Source organism: Silene latifolia, chromosome 10 (genome assembly GCF_048544455.1).
Source record: "Silene latifolia isolate original U9 population chromosome 10, ASM4854445v1, whole genome shotgun sequence".
Classification (NCBI taxonomy): Eukaryota; Viridiplantae; Streptophyta; class Magnoliopsida; order Caryophyllales; family Caryophyllaceae; genus Silene; species Silene latifolia.
Window position 1 is genome coordinate 38179196 of NC_133535.1, and position 18520 is coordinate 38197715.

At 36.8% G+C, this 18520-nt stretch overlaps 1 long non-coding RNA gene across 1 annotated transcript; it reads right to left on the minus strand.

Moving 5' to 3' along the window:
• Positions 1-5751: 5751 nt before the first annotated feature.
• On the minus strand, positions 5752-6459 carry LOC141608941 (uncharacterized). The gene is made up of 2 exons (XR_012527075.1): positions 6146-6459; positions 5752-6044 (listed from the first exon to the last, which is right to left on the minus strand). It is a non-coding gene; the product is annotated as an uncharacterized LOC141608941 (long non-coding RNA).
• Between the last annotated feature and the right edge of the window lie 12061 nt (positions 6460-18520).

Below are 18520 nucleotides of genomic sequence, written 5' to 3' on the forward strand. Positions count from 1 at the left end.
TTGTTCATTAGAGCCATGCTCGCCCAAGCGGGGTGTTCTCTTTTTACCTTGGGTAAGTAGGGTGGTAAACGGTTATCACACGCTAAAATTGGTTGGACTCAACGGGATATAAGACGGTCTTGTGTTCCGGGACTAGTAGATGGATTTAAGGAAATTCGTCGACCAAGAGTTCAAGAGGTAGAATTAGTCAACGTGACTTACCGAATTTACACAATTATGGGATGTTTCGCCCAAGCGATGCTCATTTTTGTTTAATATTTGGGTCTTGGAATCATTTATATAATTTAGTGGAAGGTCATTATATAAATGCTAAAACTTGCTAAACATGTTTTTACAAATATAATAATTAAAAAAAAACAATGGATGTTTATTTTTCCTTTTTGTTGTAGCATTTTAATTCGCAATGGCAACTTCGTCAACTCCATCGACTACTTCACTAGGCAAAGATTCATGGCTAAGGTCCGTAATGGACAAATGTATCTTAAAATATGACGGTAGTAACTTTCTTGAATGGGAATCCAACATCAAAAGTGCCGCGTTGTCCGACAATGTGCTCACTTACTTGACCGATGCTCCTCCTATCGAGCCCGGTGCAAGGGCTTCATCGGCGGTGCGGACCGCCTATAATGACCATGTGAGGATGTCGAATGATATCAAGAATGTTTTGATATGGTCGATGTCCCCAAAGCTCAAGCTATCATGCATTTCTTTAAATGCGTACGAGATATTCGCTCGTATGATCACTATGTTTTCACAAACACCTAAAGTCCGTCATTACGATGCGGCGGCACGCTTCTTTCAAGCTAAGCTTGAGAGGGGCCAAAAGGTTGGTCCCCATGCACTCAAATTGGTCGAATATGTTGACATCCTAGAGCGTCTAGGGTGTAATATTCCTAAGACTCTTGTGGTGGATCGTATCCTCCACTCACTCCCCACCAAGTTTGCCCACTTTAGGGTAAACTACAACATGAATGACATGGATAAGAGTTACCAAGAAATTCATGAAAGATCATAGATCCATATTAGATTTTCTAATAAAATAAATTTATCTCATAAATTGTTATTTATGTGATCTATGTAACATGCATGCTAATATGAAAGCATAAAAAGAAAGTATAAGGAAAAACAATTTCCTTACATTGAATATAAGGTAAAATGGGCACAAATTAGTTCTCCTTACTAATTTGTTCTTGAGCTAAAATGATGTGGATGATCCTCCTTGAAAAACCTTCAACTAGAAAGTCTCCTCCAAGTAGCACCCAAGAACTACCCAACAATATTAACAAGTATGAACTAGTAACTTATTAATATGTGCCCTTGATAATAATACTAGTAATATTACTAACATTTCTTAGTAATAATGTATACTAGAGAATTATTGTAGAGAGATAGAAGAAGTTTGTTCACATGCAAAAATGAAATGAATTGTGTAAGAGAGGTAGTGTGAAGTAGTGAACAAATATATAGAGTGTAGAATGGGAAATGGAAGTGGCGGGTGGAGTGTCATCAAGTGGACAAATTTTTGTCTTATAATTTTATATCTTACATCACATGCAAAATCTAGTATAAGATATATGTTATGGTAGTATACAAAATAAGGTAAAATGATTATGTGAATAATCACCCATTACACTTATTTTACACGGTCCATATGACCATATACGGGTCCATGTTGGTTTTTATATTTGTCGCACAAATCCGTGTAATTTTCATTTTACACATCGTATCATGTTTAAATGCTTCCATAATTAATTCGTCCAATTCACTCCGTAAATATACGTGTACCACTACACATATTATTTACGTACTAATATTAATCACATTAATCAATTAGTACAATTTTAGTAAATTAACAGTTAATTAACTAAAACCAATTTCCCAAAACTTATTATTTAATTATCGCATAATTAAATAATAACTGCCGCTCCTCGAGTTCGCAACTCGAAATCTCTCTAATAAGAATCGACTAACCTCTTAGTCTATAAATCAAGGGACTAAATAAATTGTATCTCATACAATTAATTAGTTATCAATTGGGGTTCGTTCCTTTAGGTGTGACCGAAAGGGGTCAGTTGATCACCGCCGTCTCACGACAATAACGTCAAACTCTAGCCAGCTAACCGTTATCGATTTACGTTAATCAACTGACGAGGATCAAATAATTAAATATCTGATGATATTCTATTAATGAGATTTATTATGTTAACGCACTATTGTGGAGGACACTAACTCCAACAATCTCCCACTTGTCCGACACAAGGTGTGCGCTACCAATTCTCTTGTCCGTTTTATTCTCCCACTCAATGCAAGGTGTCTTTCAGGTCGCACTTGCACATGAACACATCGCGAGTGGTTTTCTCGATCGGGAGTGTGACTACCTGACCGGAAAAATATCTCACAGATTACTTCCGAGCGTGGCCACGCATTTCTAGTCATTAACTCCTCGAGTGGCCTTGAGATATAGTTACCCAACATGGGTGGACAATTCCTGTATGCCCTATCTATCCTATTGCACAATACAACTCACCATGACCTAGTAAATGCCTTTTTGGCCTCCTTTTACGGCACGACCTAGGACAAAAACCAAAGTCACTCGAAAACTGCACCTGCTCAGATAATAGTCTCCAGTCAAAAGAATCGACTCATTAGAACATCTTAGAGATCCCTGCCACGACCAGGCGTCTATAATAGAACTTAGGGACTCTCTAAATGGTCACTGTCCGGCAAGATGTCACACACTCTGCCTATGTAATCGACCAGTCATCACATATGACCTTATGGTGTTAAACAACCATCAATCGACTTACAATCTAGTCACTCCGAGACGTCACCTCATTAAGTGACTAGGGACAAAATACAATGTTCATCTTATTCACTTGAATAGTGTTCAACATTGTCTCCACAACTTATTCAGATAAACAAGGTATTAAAATTTAGTCACACTAAATAAAGATTCATAAAAGAATGAATACGAAAACAATGAATGTGATTATCATATATATAATAAAAGATACACTATCCAATTATTACATATCCATAATCTAAAGAAAATATGGTACTCGTCTCAATCCCATAGAGACGACATGACCATCATGCTTAGCCTTTGATAAAGGCTTGGTTAAAGGATCAGCAATGTTGTCATCTGTCCCAACCTTACAAATGTCAATTTCCTTTCTTTCCACATAATCTCTAATTACATGGTATTTCCTTTCAATGTGTCTAGATTTGTTACTAGACTTAGGCTCTTTGGCTTGAAAAATAGCTCCACTGTTATCACAATATAGAGTGAGACGATCTTTGGCGGAATGGACTACTCCTAGCCCCTCCATGAATTGCCTAATCCAAACAGCTTCATTCGCAGCCTCATACGCTGCAAGGTACTCAGCCTCTGTTGTAGAATCCGCAGTAACACTTTGCTTGAAACTCTTCCAGCAAACAGCTCCTCCATTTAGCATAAACACGTAGCCGGATTGGGATTTCATATCATCCCGATCGGTTTGGAAACTTGCGTCCGTGTAACCTCTTACACACAACTCAGTTTCTCCTCCAAACACTAAGAACGAATCCTTAGTTCTTCTCAAGTACTTAAGGATGTTCTTTACGGCTATCCAGTGACTCTCACCAGGCTTAGCTTGATACCGACTTGTCATGCTCAAGGCATACGCAACGTTGGGACGAGTTCAAATCATAGCATACATGATAGACCCAACAGCGGAAGCATAAGGGACGGTCTTCATGTGTTAAATTTCCTTAGGGGTAGAGGGAGACTGTGACTTGCTCAAAGTAATCCCTTGGCCCATAGGTAGAAATCCTCTCTTGGAGTCTTTCATATTGAACCGGTCAAGAACTTTGTCAATATAAGCTTCTTGACTCAATGCTAGTATCCTTTTGGTCCTATCCCTATAGATCCGGATACCTAAGATTCGTTGTGCCTCTCCCAAGTCCTTTATTTGGAAGTGTTTCCCTAGCCACTCCTTAACGGAAGTGAGCGATGGAATGTCATTCCCAATGAGCAATATGTCATCCACATATAGGACAAGGAATACAACCTTACTCCCACTAAACTTCATGTATAAACACGGTTCTTCCACACTTCTAGTGAAACCGTATTGTTTACTGACATGATCAAAGCGATGATTCCAACTCCTAGATGCTTGCTTAAGACAATAAATGGACTTCTTGAGCTTACACATCTTCTTAGGGTTAGATGTATCCACAAAACCTTCGGGTTGTATCATGTACACCTCTTCTTCTAGAATCCCAATTAAGAAGGCGGTTTTGACATCCATTTGCGAAATCTCATAATCATGAAATGCGGCAACCACTAAGATTATCCTAATGGACCTTAGCATAGCGACTGGAGCGAAGGTTTCGTCATAGTGTAAACCATGAACTTGGGTGAAACCTTTTGCCACCAATCTAGCTTTGTAAACATCCACATGTTTATCCACGCCGAGTTTAATTTTGTATATCCATTTACACTGAAGAGGTCGCACTCCCTCAGGTAAATCCACCAAGTCCCATACTTGGTTCTCGTACATGGAATCCATTTTGGACCGCATGGCTTCTAGCCAAAGCGAGGAGTTGGAACTAGACATGGCCGATTTGTAGGTAGTGGGTTCATTACTTTCAAGAAGTAACAAAACACCATCCTCTTCGATGTTACCAAGGTAGCGATCAGGTGGATTAGAAATCGTACTTGACTTTCTAGGAATAATTACCGTTTCAGAGGAAGAGGGAATGCTATCCTCCACGTTCTCCTCTACCTCATTCTCGGTTTGTGGCTCTCGAACTTCTTCAAGTTCAAATTTTCTCCCACTCTGTCTCCTAGAAATAAATTCCTTTTCTAGGAAGACAGCATCACGAGCCACAAACACTTTGTTCTCGTGTTTATTGTAGAAGTAATAGCCACGTGTTTCCCTTGGATATCCTACAAAAAGACATTTGTCGGACACGGGTGCAAGCTTATTGTCGGACTTGATCTTAACGTACGCTTCGCAACCCCAAATACGCATGAATGACAAATGAGGGACTCTCCCTGTCCATATCTCATACGGAGTCTTATCGGCCGCTTTAGTCGGGCTTCGATTTAGTGAAAATACTGCAGATAAGAGTGCAAAACCCCAAAATGAACTAGGAAGCTCAGTTAGACTCATCGTTGACCGAACCATATCAAGTAAAGTTCGGTTTCTCCTTTCGGCCACACCATTTAGTTGCGGTGTGCCAGGAGGAGTCCATTGTGACACTATACCACAATCTTTTAGGTGTGAATCAAATTCAATATTTAGATACTCACCACCACGGTCGGACCGTAGAGTCTTTATCTTTTTATCCAATTGGTTCTCTACTTCTTTTTGAAACTCTTTGAACTTGTCAAAGGCTTCACTCTTGTTCTTCATTAAGTAGACATACCCATATCTACTTAAGTCATCAGTAAAAGTAATGAAGTAGTGAAAACCTCCTCTAGCGGTGATGGTTAATGATCCACACACATCCGTGTGTATGAGAGCCAAAACCTCACTAGCTCGTGTCCCTTTTCCCGCAAAAAGTGCACGAGTCATCTTGCCTAAAAAGCAAGACTCGCATGTACCATAAGATTCGAAACCAAATGGTTTGAGCACTTTTGATGAAGCAAGTCTCTTAATGCGTCTTTCGTTTATGTGGCCTAAACGACAATGCCAAAGGTAGGATTTGTTTGGATCACCCTTTTTAAGCTTTTTAGTTTCCATATGATAAACGTCATTAACATCATTTAAAACATAAATGCCTCCCATTGAAATGGCCTTGCCATAAACCACATCATTTAAAGAAAAAGTAAAACACTTGTCCTTAATCATAAAACAAAAGCCTTCCGCGTCTAACGCGGAAATGGAGATGATGTTCTTAGTTAAAGTTGGTACAAAATAACACTTATTTAAATACAACTCTAAACCACTAGCTAAAGTGAGCACATAGGTCCCTACGGCAACGGCGGCTACTCTAGCTCCATTTCCCATGCGGAGATCCACATCACCTTTTGCTAGTGCTTGCACGTCCCTTATACCCTGCAAATGGTTACAAAGGTGAGAGCCACATCCGGTATCAAGTACCCAAGTGGAAGTACAAGCATAATTAACGTCTATCACATAGAGAGAGGAAATCATACCAATAGGCGTCACACGCCCTTCCTTGAGATCCTCCAAGTATTTGGGACAACTCCTCCTATAATGCCCCTTCCCATTACAATGGAAACATTCGGCCTCGGTGAGCTTGACACTTTTTGCCTTGGGATTGCCATTCTCAACGGCCTTCCCCTTTCCCTTGTCAATTTTCTTTGACGATTTCTTGAATTGGGACTTTTCTTTTCCCTTTCCTTTCTTGACTCCAAGAGACATGTTCTTTAACTTCATGGTTAAAACATCTCCCTTTTCACTCCCACTAGCCTCCATATCCCTCTCCGCTTGGGAGAGGAGTGCATGAATTTCACGGTAACTCGTATCCATGTCATTCATGTTGTAGTTTACCCTAAAGTGGGCAAACTTGGTGGGGAGTGAGTGAAGGATTCGATCCACCACAAGAGTTTTAGGAATCTTACACCCTAGACGCTCTAGGATGTCAACATATTCGACCATTTTAAGGACATGGGGACCAACCTTTTGGCCCCTCTCAAGCTTAGCTTCAAACAAGCGTGCCGCCGCATCGTATTGACGGACTTTAGGTGTTAGTGAAAACATAGTGATCATACGAGTGAATATCTCGTAAGCATTTAAAGAAATGCATGATAGCTTGAGCTTTGGCGATATTGACCATATAAACACATTCTTGATATCATTCAACATCCTCACATAGTCATCATAGGCGGTCCGCACCGCCGATGAAGCTCTTGCACCGGGCTCAATAGGAGAAGCATCGGTCAAGTAAGTGAGCACATTGTCGGACAACGCGACACTTTTGATGTTGGATTCCCATTCAAGAAAGTTACTACCGTCATCTTTTAAAATACATTTGTCCATTACGGACCTTAGCCATGAATCTTTGCCTAGTGAAGTAGTCGATGGAGTTGATGAAGTTGCCATTGCGAATTAAAATGCTACAACAAAAAGGAAAAATTAACATTCATTGTTTTAAAAGTTACTTGTAAAAACATGTTTAGCAAGTTTTAGCATTTATATAATGACCTCCCACTAAATTATATAAATGATTCCAAGACCCAAATATTAAACAAAAATGAGCATCGCTTGGGCGAAACATCCCATAATTGCGTAAATTCGGTAAGTCACGTTGACTAATTCTACCTATAGAACTCTTGGTCGACAAATTTCCTCAAGTTCATCTACTAGCCCCGGAACACAAGACCGTCTTATATCCCGTTGATTCCAACCAATTTTGGCGTGTGATAACCGCTTACCACCCTACTTACCCAAGGTAAAAAGAGAACACCCCGCTTGTGCGAGCGTGGCTCTAATGAACAAGAGATTTATAGGTGTTACTAATTGGTAAGGCTAATCTCAATTTTAGTTATGTGAGAAATCTTGTCAATTTAGTCATAAATTCCTTATAAGTGAATTAATTCAGTGAATGTAAATGACGTGAATTGACAACCGCGAAAAATAAAATGCATGTGAATGGCGATTTTGGCATGCGCGAAAATAAAACAAGCAAACATGTAAGCATATGAATAAATCCTAGTATGGCCTCCTAGTTAATAAAAAACTAGTCTATTACATTTCGGAAACCAACTCCTTGGTCCCTTGCCTCTTCATTCCATAAGTGGCTCTTCCTTGTGGGATTTGGAACACCTTCCAAAAATAGACTCCGTCTCGTTGTAATCCGTCTTTTGGAAACACCGGTAAAATAAATATTACAAATGAATTACATAGCTATTCCTATTATACATTAATTAATAAAATAAATAAAACTATTAATTAATTACAAACCGACGATACAAGATCGTATTTAATTACAAACAAATCGATATTCCCATTCATTTCGGGTAATAACGATTAAAATTAACTAGGCCATACTAGGTACACAAGATAAATACTTTAAATAAATGACAATCATTTATTCAACTTAAATAAATATGCTTAAAAGGCTGTAAATATGATGCCAAAATCGCCCTACCTATCATTCAATGGTATCCATCTCGGTTTTTGTGGATTTAATCGATTTTTAACATGTAAAAATCAATAATTAACTCTTAAATCTCATTTAAGTCCAAACTAATTGTCCAAACTGTTTTAAACCTCAAAATTAGTCCTCACTAATTTTATGATAAATTATTAGTTTGATTTGGTGATATTTTGCTAATTTAATCGGTAAAATCATAATATTTAAGTAAAAATCCAAAAACATTGAAAAATTACCCAAACAATTGAAACAAAAATTTTTACTATTCTGGAACACTCCCAAGAACACCAAAATATCAGAAAAATTGCCCAAAAATTCCGGATAAATTTTGTGAAGAAAAAGATCGATATTTATCGGTTTTTGACCACTAAAACCAATAAACATCAAAACAAAGTGAAAACACACATGCAAAATCACTTTTGACATTTAAATAATATTCTTAAATGTACATAAATTTATCATGGGAAGAATCAAAAAAATTCGAAATTATGATTAATTAATTGGACTTTTATCGACTTTTTACTCAAAAAATCAATAAACATTCAAAAATCCGAACCAACCTTCAACTTTTTGCATACAATCAGTAGAAAACATGCATGAACTACCATAAAACATTCATGCACCGAATCAACATTTAACTAATTTTAGTCAATTTTTTACTAAAATGCGACATTTTGACTCGGTTTTCTACCAAAAATCATTAAAATTAGCAAAATTACTTCACAAATCACCAAACAATTCCACAAACCTTTTGAGATCAGTAGGTATGCATGTCCCAAAAATTTCGTGCTAAAACCTCTTCCAACACAATTTTTGAGTTTTTACTAATTATCTCATAATTCATTAAAATGCTTAAAATCAACATGCAAATTACAAGCCTAAGCTCTGATACCACTTGAAAGGTCATAGATCCATATTAGACTCTCTAATAAAATAAATTTATCTCATAAATTGTTATTTATGTGATCTATGTAACATGCATGCTAATATGAAAGCATAAAAAGAAAGTATAAGGAAAAACAATTTCCTTACATTGAATATAAGGTAAAATGGGCACAAATTAGTTCTCCTTACTAATTTGTTCTTGAGCTAAAATGATGTGGATGATCCTCCTTGAAAAACCTTCAACTAGAAAGTCTCCTCCAAGTAGCACCCAAGAACTACCCAACAATATTAACAAGTATGAACTAGTAACTTATTAATATGTGCCCTTGATAATAATACTAGTAATATTACTAACTTTTCTTAGTAATAATGTATACTAGAGAATTATTGTAGAGAGATAGAAGAAGTTTGTTCACATGCAAAAATGAAATGAATTGTGTAAGAGAGGTAGTGTGAAGTAGTGAACAAATATATAGAGTGTAGAATGGGAAATGGAAGTGGCGGGTGGAGTGTCATCAAGTGGACAAATTTTTGTCTTATAATTTTATCTTACATCACATGCAAAATCTAGTATAAGATATATGTTATGGTAGTATACAAAATAAGGTAAAATGATTATGTGAGTAATCATCCATTACACTTATTTTACACGGTCCATATGACCATATACGGGTCCATGTTGGTTTTTATATTTGTCGCACAAATACGTGTAATTTTCATTTTAAACATCTTATCATGTTTAAATGCTTCCATAATTAATTCGTCCAATTCACTCCGTAAATATACGTGTATCACTACACATATTATTTACGTACTAATATTAATCACATTAATCAATTAGTATAATTTTAGTAAATTAACAGTTAATTAACTAAAACCAATTTCCCAAAACTTATTATTTAATTATCGCATAATTAAATAATAACTGCCGCTCCTCGAGTTCGCAACTCGAAATCTCTCTAATAATAATCGACTAACCTCTAATGTCTATAAATCAAGGGACTAAATAAATTGTATCTCATACAATTAATTAGTTATCAATTGGGTTCGTTCTTTTAGGTGTGACTGAAAGGGGTCAGTTGATCACCGCCGTCTCACGACAATAACGTCAAACTCTAGTCAGCCAACCGTTATCGATTTACGTTAATCAACTGACGAGGATCAAATAATTAAATATCTGATGATATTCTATTAATGAGATTTATTATGTTAACGCACTATTGTGGAGGACACTAACTCCAACAATTCATGCACTCCTCACCCAAGCGGAGAGGGATATGGAAGCTAGTGGGAGTGAAAAAGGAGATGTTTTAACCATGAATTTAAAGAACATGTCCCTTGGAGTCAAGAAAGGAAAAGGGAAGGAAAAGTCCCAATTCAAGAAATCGTCAAAGAAAAATGACAAGGGAAAGGGGAAAGCCGTTGAGAATGGCAATCCCAAGGCAAAAAGTGTCAAGCTCTCCAAGGCCGAATGTTTCCATTTTAATGGGAATGGGCATTATAGGAGGAGTTGTCCCAAATACTTGGAGGATCTCAAGGAAGGGCGTGTGACGCCTATTGGTATGATTTCCTCTCTCTATGTGATAGACGTTAATTATGCTTGTACTTCCACTTGGGTTATTGATACCAGATGTGGTCTCACCTTTGTAATCATTTGCAGGGTTTAAGGGACGTGCAAGCACTAGCAAAAGGTGATGTGGATCTCCACATGGGCAATGGAGCTAGAGTAGCCGCCGTTTTCGTGGGGACTTATGTGCTCACTTTAGCTAGTGGTTTAGAGTTGTATTTAAATAAGTGTTATTTTGTACCAACTTTAACTAAGAACATCATCTCCATTTCCGCGTTAGACGCGGAAGGCTTTTGTTTTATGATTAAGGACAAGTGTTGTACTTTTTCTTTTAGTGATGTGGTTTATGGCAAGGCCATTTCAATTGGAGGCATTTATGTTTTAAATGATGTTAATGACTTTTATCATGTGGAAACTAAAAAACTCAAAATGGGTGATCTAAACGAATCCTACCTTTGGCATTGTCGTTTAGGCCACATAAACGAAAGACGCATTAAAAGACTTGCTTCATCAAAAGTGCTCAAACCATTTGGTTTCGAATCTTATGTACATGCGAGTCTTGCCTTCTAGGCAAGATGACTCGTGCACCTTTTGCGGGAAAAGGGGCACGAGCTAGTGAGGTTTTGGCTCTCATACATACGAATGTGTGTGGACCATTAACCATCACCGCTAGAGGAGGTTTTCACTACTTCATTACTTTTACTGATGACTTAAGTAGATATGGGTATGTCTACTTAATGAAGAACAAGAGTGAAGCCTTTGACAAGTTCAAAGAGTTCCAAAATGAAGTAAAGAACCAATTGGATAAAAAGATAAAGACCCTACGGTCCGACCGTGGTGGTGAGTATTTAAATATTGAATTTGATTCAAACCTAAAAGATTGTGGTATAGTTTCACAATGGACTCCTCCTGGCACACCGCAATTAAATGGTGTGGCCGAAAGGAGAAACCGAACTTTACTAGATATGGTTCGGTCCATGATGAGTCTAACTGAGCTTCCTAGTTCATTTTGGGGTTTTGCCCTCTTGTCTGCAGTATTTTCACTAAATCGAAGCCCGAATAAAGCGGCCGATAAGACTCCATATGAGATATGGACAGGGAAAGTCCCTCATTTATCATTCATGCGTATTTGGGGTTGTGAAGCGTACGTCAAGATCAAGTCTGACAATAAGCTTGCACCCAGGTCTGACAAATGTCTTTTTGTAGGATATCCAAGGGAAACACGTGGCTATTACGTCTACAAGAAACACGAGAACAAAGTGTTTGTGGCTCGTGATGTTGTCTTCCTAGAAAAGGAGTTTATTTCTAGGAGACAGAGTGGGAGAAAATTTGAACTTGAAGAAGTTCGAGAGCCACAAACCGAGAATGAGGTAGAGGAGAACGTCGAGGATAGCATTCCCTCTTCCTCTAAAACGGTAATTGTTCCTAGAAACTCAAGTAGGATTTCTAATCCACCTGATCGCTACCTTGGTAACATCGAAGATGATGGTGTTTTGTTACTTTTTGAAAGTGATGAACCCACTACCTACAAATCGGCCATGTCTAGTCCCGACTCCTCGCTTTGGCTAGAAGCCATGCGGTCCGAAATGGATTCCATGTATAAGAACCAAGTATGGGACTTGGTGGATTTACCTGAGGGAGTGCGACCCCTTCAGTGTAAATGGATATATAAAATTAAGCTCGGCGTGGATAAACATGTGGATGTTTACAAAGCTAGATTGGTGGCAAAAGGTTTCACCCAAGTTCATGGTTTACACTATGTTGAAACCTTTGCTCCATTCGCTATGCTTAGGTCCATTAGGATAATCTTAGCGGTTGTCGCATTTCATGATTATGAGATTTAGCAAATGGATGTCAAAACCGCCTTCTTGAATGAGATTCTAGAAGAAGAGGTTTACATGATACAACCTGAAGGTTTTGTAGATACATCTAACCCTAAGAAGGCGTGTAAGCTCAAGAAGTCCATTTATGGTCTTAAACAAGCATCTAGGAGTTGGAATCATCGCTTTGATCATGTTATTAAACATTACGGTTTCACTAGAAGTGTGGAAGAACCGTGTTTATACATGAAGTTTAGTGGGAGTAAGGTTACATTCCTTGTCCTATATGTGGATGACATATTGCTCATTGGGAATGATGTTCCATCACTCACTTCCGTTAAGGAGTGGCTAGGGAAACACTTCCAAATGAAGGACTTGGGAGAGGCACAACGAATCTTGGGTATCCGGATCTATAGGGATAGGTCCAAGAGGATACTAGCATTGAGTCAAGAAACCTATATTGACAAAGTTCTTGACCGGTTCAATATGAAAGACTCCAAAAGAGGATTTCTACCTATGGGCCAAGGGATTACTTTGAGCAAGTCACAGTCTCCCTCCACCCCTAAGGAAATTGAACACATGAAGACCGTCCCTTATGCTTCCGCTGTTGGGTCTATCATGTATGCTATGATTTGCACTCGTCTCAACGTTGCGTATGCCTTGAGCATGACAAGTCGTTATCAAGCCAAGCCTCGTGAGAGTCACTGGATAGCCGTAAAGAACATCCTTAAGTACTTGAGAAGGACTAAGGATTCGCTCTTAGTGTTTGGAGGAGAAACTGAGTTGCGTGTAAGAGGTTACACGGACGCAAGTTTCCAAACCGATCGGGATGACATGAAATCCCAATCCGGCTATGTGTTTATGCTAAATGGAGGAGCTGTTTGCTGCAAGAGCTTCAAGCAAAGCGTTACCGCAGATTCTACAACAGAGGCTGAGTACCTTGCAGCGTCTGAGGCTGCAAATGAAGCTGTTTGAATTAGGCAATTCATGGAGGGGCTAGGAGTAGTCCATTCCGCCAAAGATCCTATCACTCTATATTGTGATAACAGTGGAGCTATTTTTCAAGCCAAATAGCCTAAGTCTAGTAATAAATCTAGACATATTGAAAGGAAATACCATGTAATTAGAGATTATGTGGAAAGGAAAGAAATTGACATTTGTAAGGTTGGGACAGATGATAATATTACTGATCCTTTAACTAAGCCTTTATCAAAGGCTAAGCATTATGGTCATGTCGTCGCTATGGGATTGAGACGAGTAGCAGATTTTCTTTAGATTATGGATATGTAATAATTGGATAGTGGATCTTTTATTATATATATGATAATCACATTCATTGTTTTCGCATTCATTCTTTTATGAATCTTTCGTTTAGTGTGACTAAATTTTAAATACCTTGTTTATCTGAATAAGTTGTGGAAACAATGTTGAACACTATTCAAGTGAATAAGATGAACATTGTATTTTGTCCCTAGTCACTTAATGACGTGACGTCTCGGAGTGACTAGATTGTAAGTCGATTGATGGTTGTTCAACACCATAAGGTCATACGTGATGACTGGTCGATAACATAGGTAGAGTGTGTGACACTTTGCCGGACAGTGACCATTTAGAGAGTCCCTAAGTTTATTATAGACGCCTGGTCGTGGCGGGGATCTCTAAGATGTTCTAATGAGTCGATTCTTTTGACTGGAGACTATTATCTGAGCAAGTGCAGTTTTCGAGTGACTTTGGTTTTTGTCCTAGGTCGTGGCGTGAAAGGAGGCCAAAAGGGCATTTACTAGGTCATGGTGAGTTGTATTGTGCAATAGGATAGATAGGGCATACAAGAATTATCCACCCACGTTGGGTAACTATATCTCAAGGCCACTCGAGGAGTTAATGACTACAAATGCGTGGCCACGCTCGGAAGTAATCTGTGAGAGATTTTTCCGGTCAGGTAGTCACACTCCCGATCGAGAAAACCACTCGCGATATGTTCTTGTGCAAGTGCGACCTGAAAGACACCTTGCATTGAGTGGGAGATTAAAACGGACAAGAGAATTGGTAGCGCACACCTTGTGTCGGACAAGTGGGAGATTGTTGGAGTTAGTGTCCTCCACAATAGTGCGTTAACATAATAAATCTCATTAATGGAATATCATCAGATATTTAATTATTTGATTCTCATCAGTTGATTAACGTAAATCGATAACGGTTGGCTGACTAGAGTTTGACGTTATTGTCGTGAGACGGCGGTGATCAACTGAACCCTTTCGGTCACACCTATAGGAACGAACCCCAATAGACAACTAATTAATTGTATGAGATACAATTTATTTAGTCCCTTGATTTATAGACTAAAAGGTTAGTCAATTATTTTAAGAGAGAATTCGAGTTGCGAAATCGAGGAACATCAGTTATTATTTAATTATGTGATAATTGAATAATAAATTTTGGGAGACGGGTTTTAGTTAATTAATTGTTAATTCACTAAAATTGTACTAACTGATTAATGTGATTAATATTAGTACGTAAATAATATGTGTAGTGGTACACGTATATTTACGGAGTGATTTGGACGAATTAATTATGGAAGTATTTAAACATGAAAAGATGTTTAAAATAAAATTACACGTATTTGTGCGACAAATATAAGAACCAACATGGACCCGTAAATGGGCAAGTGGACCGTGTAAAATAGAGTAGTGGATGATTAGTAACATAATCATTTCATCTTACTTTATATACTACCATAAGTTATCTTATATTGATTTTGCATGTGATGTAAGATAAAATAATATAAGACAATTGAACACTCTTCCTCACCTAACACTCCACCCCACCGGTTTTTTCCCCTATATAGACCAAAATTGTTGTTCATTTTTTATCATTCACTTGTACATTTTGCATGTGATTTATTTGGTCTTTCTCTCTCTAAAATAATATACATCTCTACTAAGATTGTTAGTATACAAATCAATATTTACTAAGAGAGTTAGTAATATTAAAATATTATCAAAGGTATAATTTTAACAAGTTTCTAGTTAATTACTTGTTATTATTTTTGGGTTAAGTTCTTGAGTGCATCTTGAAGGAGATCTTCTCTTTGAAGATTAGTAAGGAGGATCATTCATTTGGTATAAGCTCAAGAACAAACTAATAAGGTGAACTAGTTTGTGCCCATTTTACCATTAAATCAATGTAAAGAAATTGTTTTTCCTTAAACTTTCATTTTCATGCTTTTATATTTGTATGCATGTTACATAGATCACCTAAATGATAAATTATGAGATAATTTAATTTTTATTAGAGAGTCTAATATGGATCTATGATCTTTCACTTACACTACTCTACCTACATTGTATAAATGAGTAAAAACAAAAGGAAAAATATTCCCCACATGGACAAGGGGCACCGGTTTTTGCTCATTAAGTAGAGCATTTGTTGCTCAGTTTTTCCTACTTGGTTTTTACTTGTTTTTCCACTTACTTTCCCTCACATGCAAATTGCTAAAAACTCTCACAAATACTAATACTCTCTAACTATTACTAGAGGTAGTAATACTAGAAATATTAGTATTATTAAGGTTACATTTCTACTACATATCTAGTTAATATTAGTAGAAATTTTTGGGATTAATCTTGGGTGCAACTTATTGGAGTGTCTTCTATACTTGGAGTCTTAGGAGGATCATCCATCATATTAAGCTCAAGAACAAGTAAAAGAATGTGACCTTACTTGTGCCCATATTTTTGAACCCACAACCAATGTAAGGGACATTGTTTTTCTTATAAATCTCTTATTTTGTTATGCATGCACTAGATCTAAAGAACAAATAATTAACAAATTAATTAGTTCACTATTAGAGGAGTCTAATAATAGGTATATGTACCTAACAAATGGTATGAGAGCATAAGGATGTTGCATGCATAATCGGTTATTGTTTTTCCGAGTTAAAATGTTAACATATAAAACTAAAAATTTGTGATGTATAAGTATAAGCCACGAAATCATCATGCATGTTATATATTCTGGTCCTAAAATATTTTTAGGTCATTTTTATGATTTATGGAAATTTATTGCTCATTTTAATGATTTTTGGTCATTTTATTACATTTTTATGATTAAAAATGGTTAAAAATGATTTATGAATTTTTAGAGTAAAAATGGCGTAAATAGTGACTATTTTGGCATAAATAGCTAAAACGTATTGCATGGCATGAGAAAATTATTTTAGGTTGCATAAATATCCCACTAATCAGATCTAAAGTTGTAAAAATTACTGGATTAATTTTTGGATACTTTAAATATTTTATGTGATAAAACCGATTAAATGCAACCACATTTTCTCTAAAATAAAATCGAAAATTTTAACCATGATTTTTGACATTATGAGTGTCATGGAATTATTTCAGAATGTTCAAAAATTTAAAATTTAAAATTCAAATTTTGAAATTTTTTATATTTTAATTTGGATTTTTTCATAAATTTTATGATTTTAAGGTCAAAAAATGAGTATAAAATTAAATCAAGTTAAATTTTTGTCAAAAATTGAGTGATGACTAATTTTTAAGTCCTAAAAGGTGTTAGGATAATTAACTTGAGCTTAGATGTGATTTAAGTGTTAATTAGTGATTTTAAAAGATTATTATCACGCATTTCCATAAAACCGGGATATATATACAATATAAGTTAAATAGGGCGATTTGGCACATCATTTGGCATGATAGGTACATATTATAATGCTGCATATTTCAATTGTTGAATGTATTTTATTTATATAATTTTTAATTATGTAATTTTATCTTAGTATGGCCTTAGTTTAATCAATATTACCCGTAATGAAAGGGAATATTGATTCAGTTGTAATTTAATGTGATCTCCCTACTGGTACGTCAGAATCCAATTGGTGATAAACATCGTAAGGTGCTGCTCTTCGCAAATCCCAACATACCCCTGGTTGGGATGGGTAGACCCACCACTTCACTTTCGCTTAGGCCCGAGCCAAGTCAGTGGGGGGACCCTGCTATGATAGGCTCCTTCCCCCCCAAAAAAAACAAACTGTACTTGAGAGTTTCCCTTGATACGGCTCGAATCATTCTCAGATGCCCTTCTTCTTAAAAAGGCAAAACCAAGCATCCTTTCCTTCTTTGTTGGGTTGATTCACGCACGCGCAAACGAGCACCGGTGTATCACTTTTATTTTTACTAGTTTTTCCATTTTACAAATGTATAATAGGAATAGTTTTGTATTTTTTATTATTATTTGTAATTATGGAGTATCTTCAAAGACGGTGCCATTCAGAAAGGTGATCCGACGAAGGCGATATCTTGGGAGGTGTGCCAATTGAAGATTCAAGGGACCAAAGGAGTTGGTTTCCGAATATGTAATAGATTATTTGATTTTCTATTTTAGGAAGTCCATACTAGGAATTTTATTTATTGCTTTGCATTTCTCTTAATATGTTACATGCATTGCCAAATCGCCATAACAACAACATGCATATCATATCGAGTCATCGACCGTGTCAATTATAATTATCGTAGTTCACTGCTTTAGTTCACTTAAAACGTGATAGATAATAAATTGACAAGACCTCTCACATATAATAATTGAGAATTAGCCTTGCCAAAAAGTAGAAACCATGAATCCCAATTTCATAAGGGAGTTAAGCCGGCTTTACCGTAATACAAATCTTGTTACGTTGGGTAAGTGGGTAATAAAATGTTATTACATCGAAATTTGGATTGAGCTCAACGGAAGTATTCGTGACCGTAGTCGCAAGTGTTCCGGGCTAAAGATGAAAATTAGAGTAATTTTATCGACCGAGAGTTCTAAAAGTAGAATCGATTAAGAGGTTAATCCACCGAGTTATATTAATAAGGGATAACTCGGCTTACCGTACCCGTATTAATATGAATTTGGATCTCGGAATCATTTATACTAGTTGGGTGGAGGTCACTATATAAATGTTAAAACTTGTTTAAAAATGTTTACAAGTTTGATTAAAATGACAAATGTTAATATTTCCTTTACCTCCAAATTTGTAGTTGATATATATCACAATGGATCCATCACAAGCAACAACACCAATTACCATTGAGTCATGTCACAACTTGTTCGACGAAATTTGCTCCAACCACCAACTCGATACTAC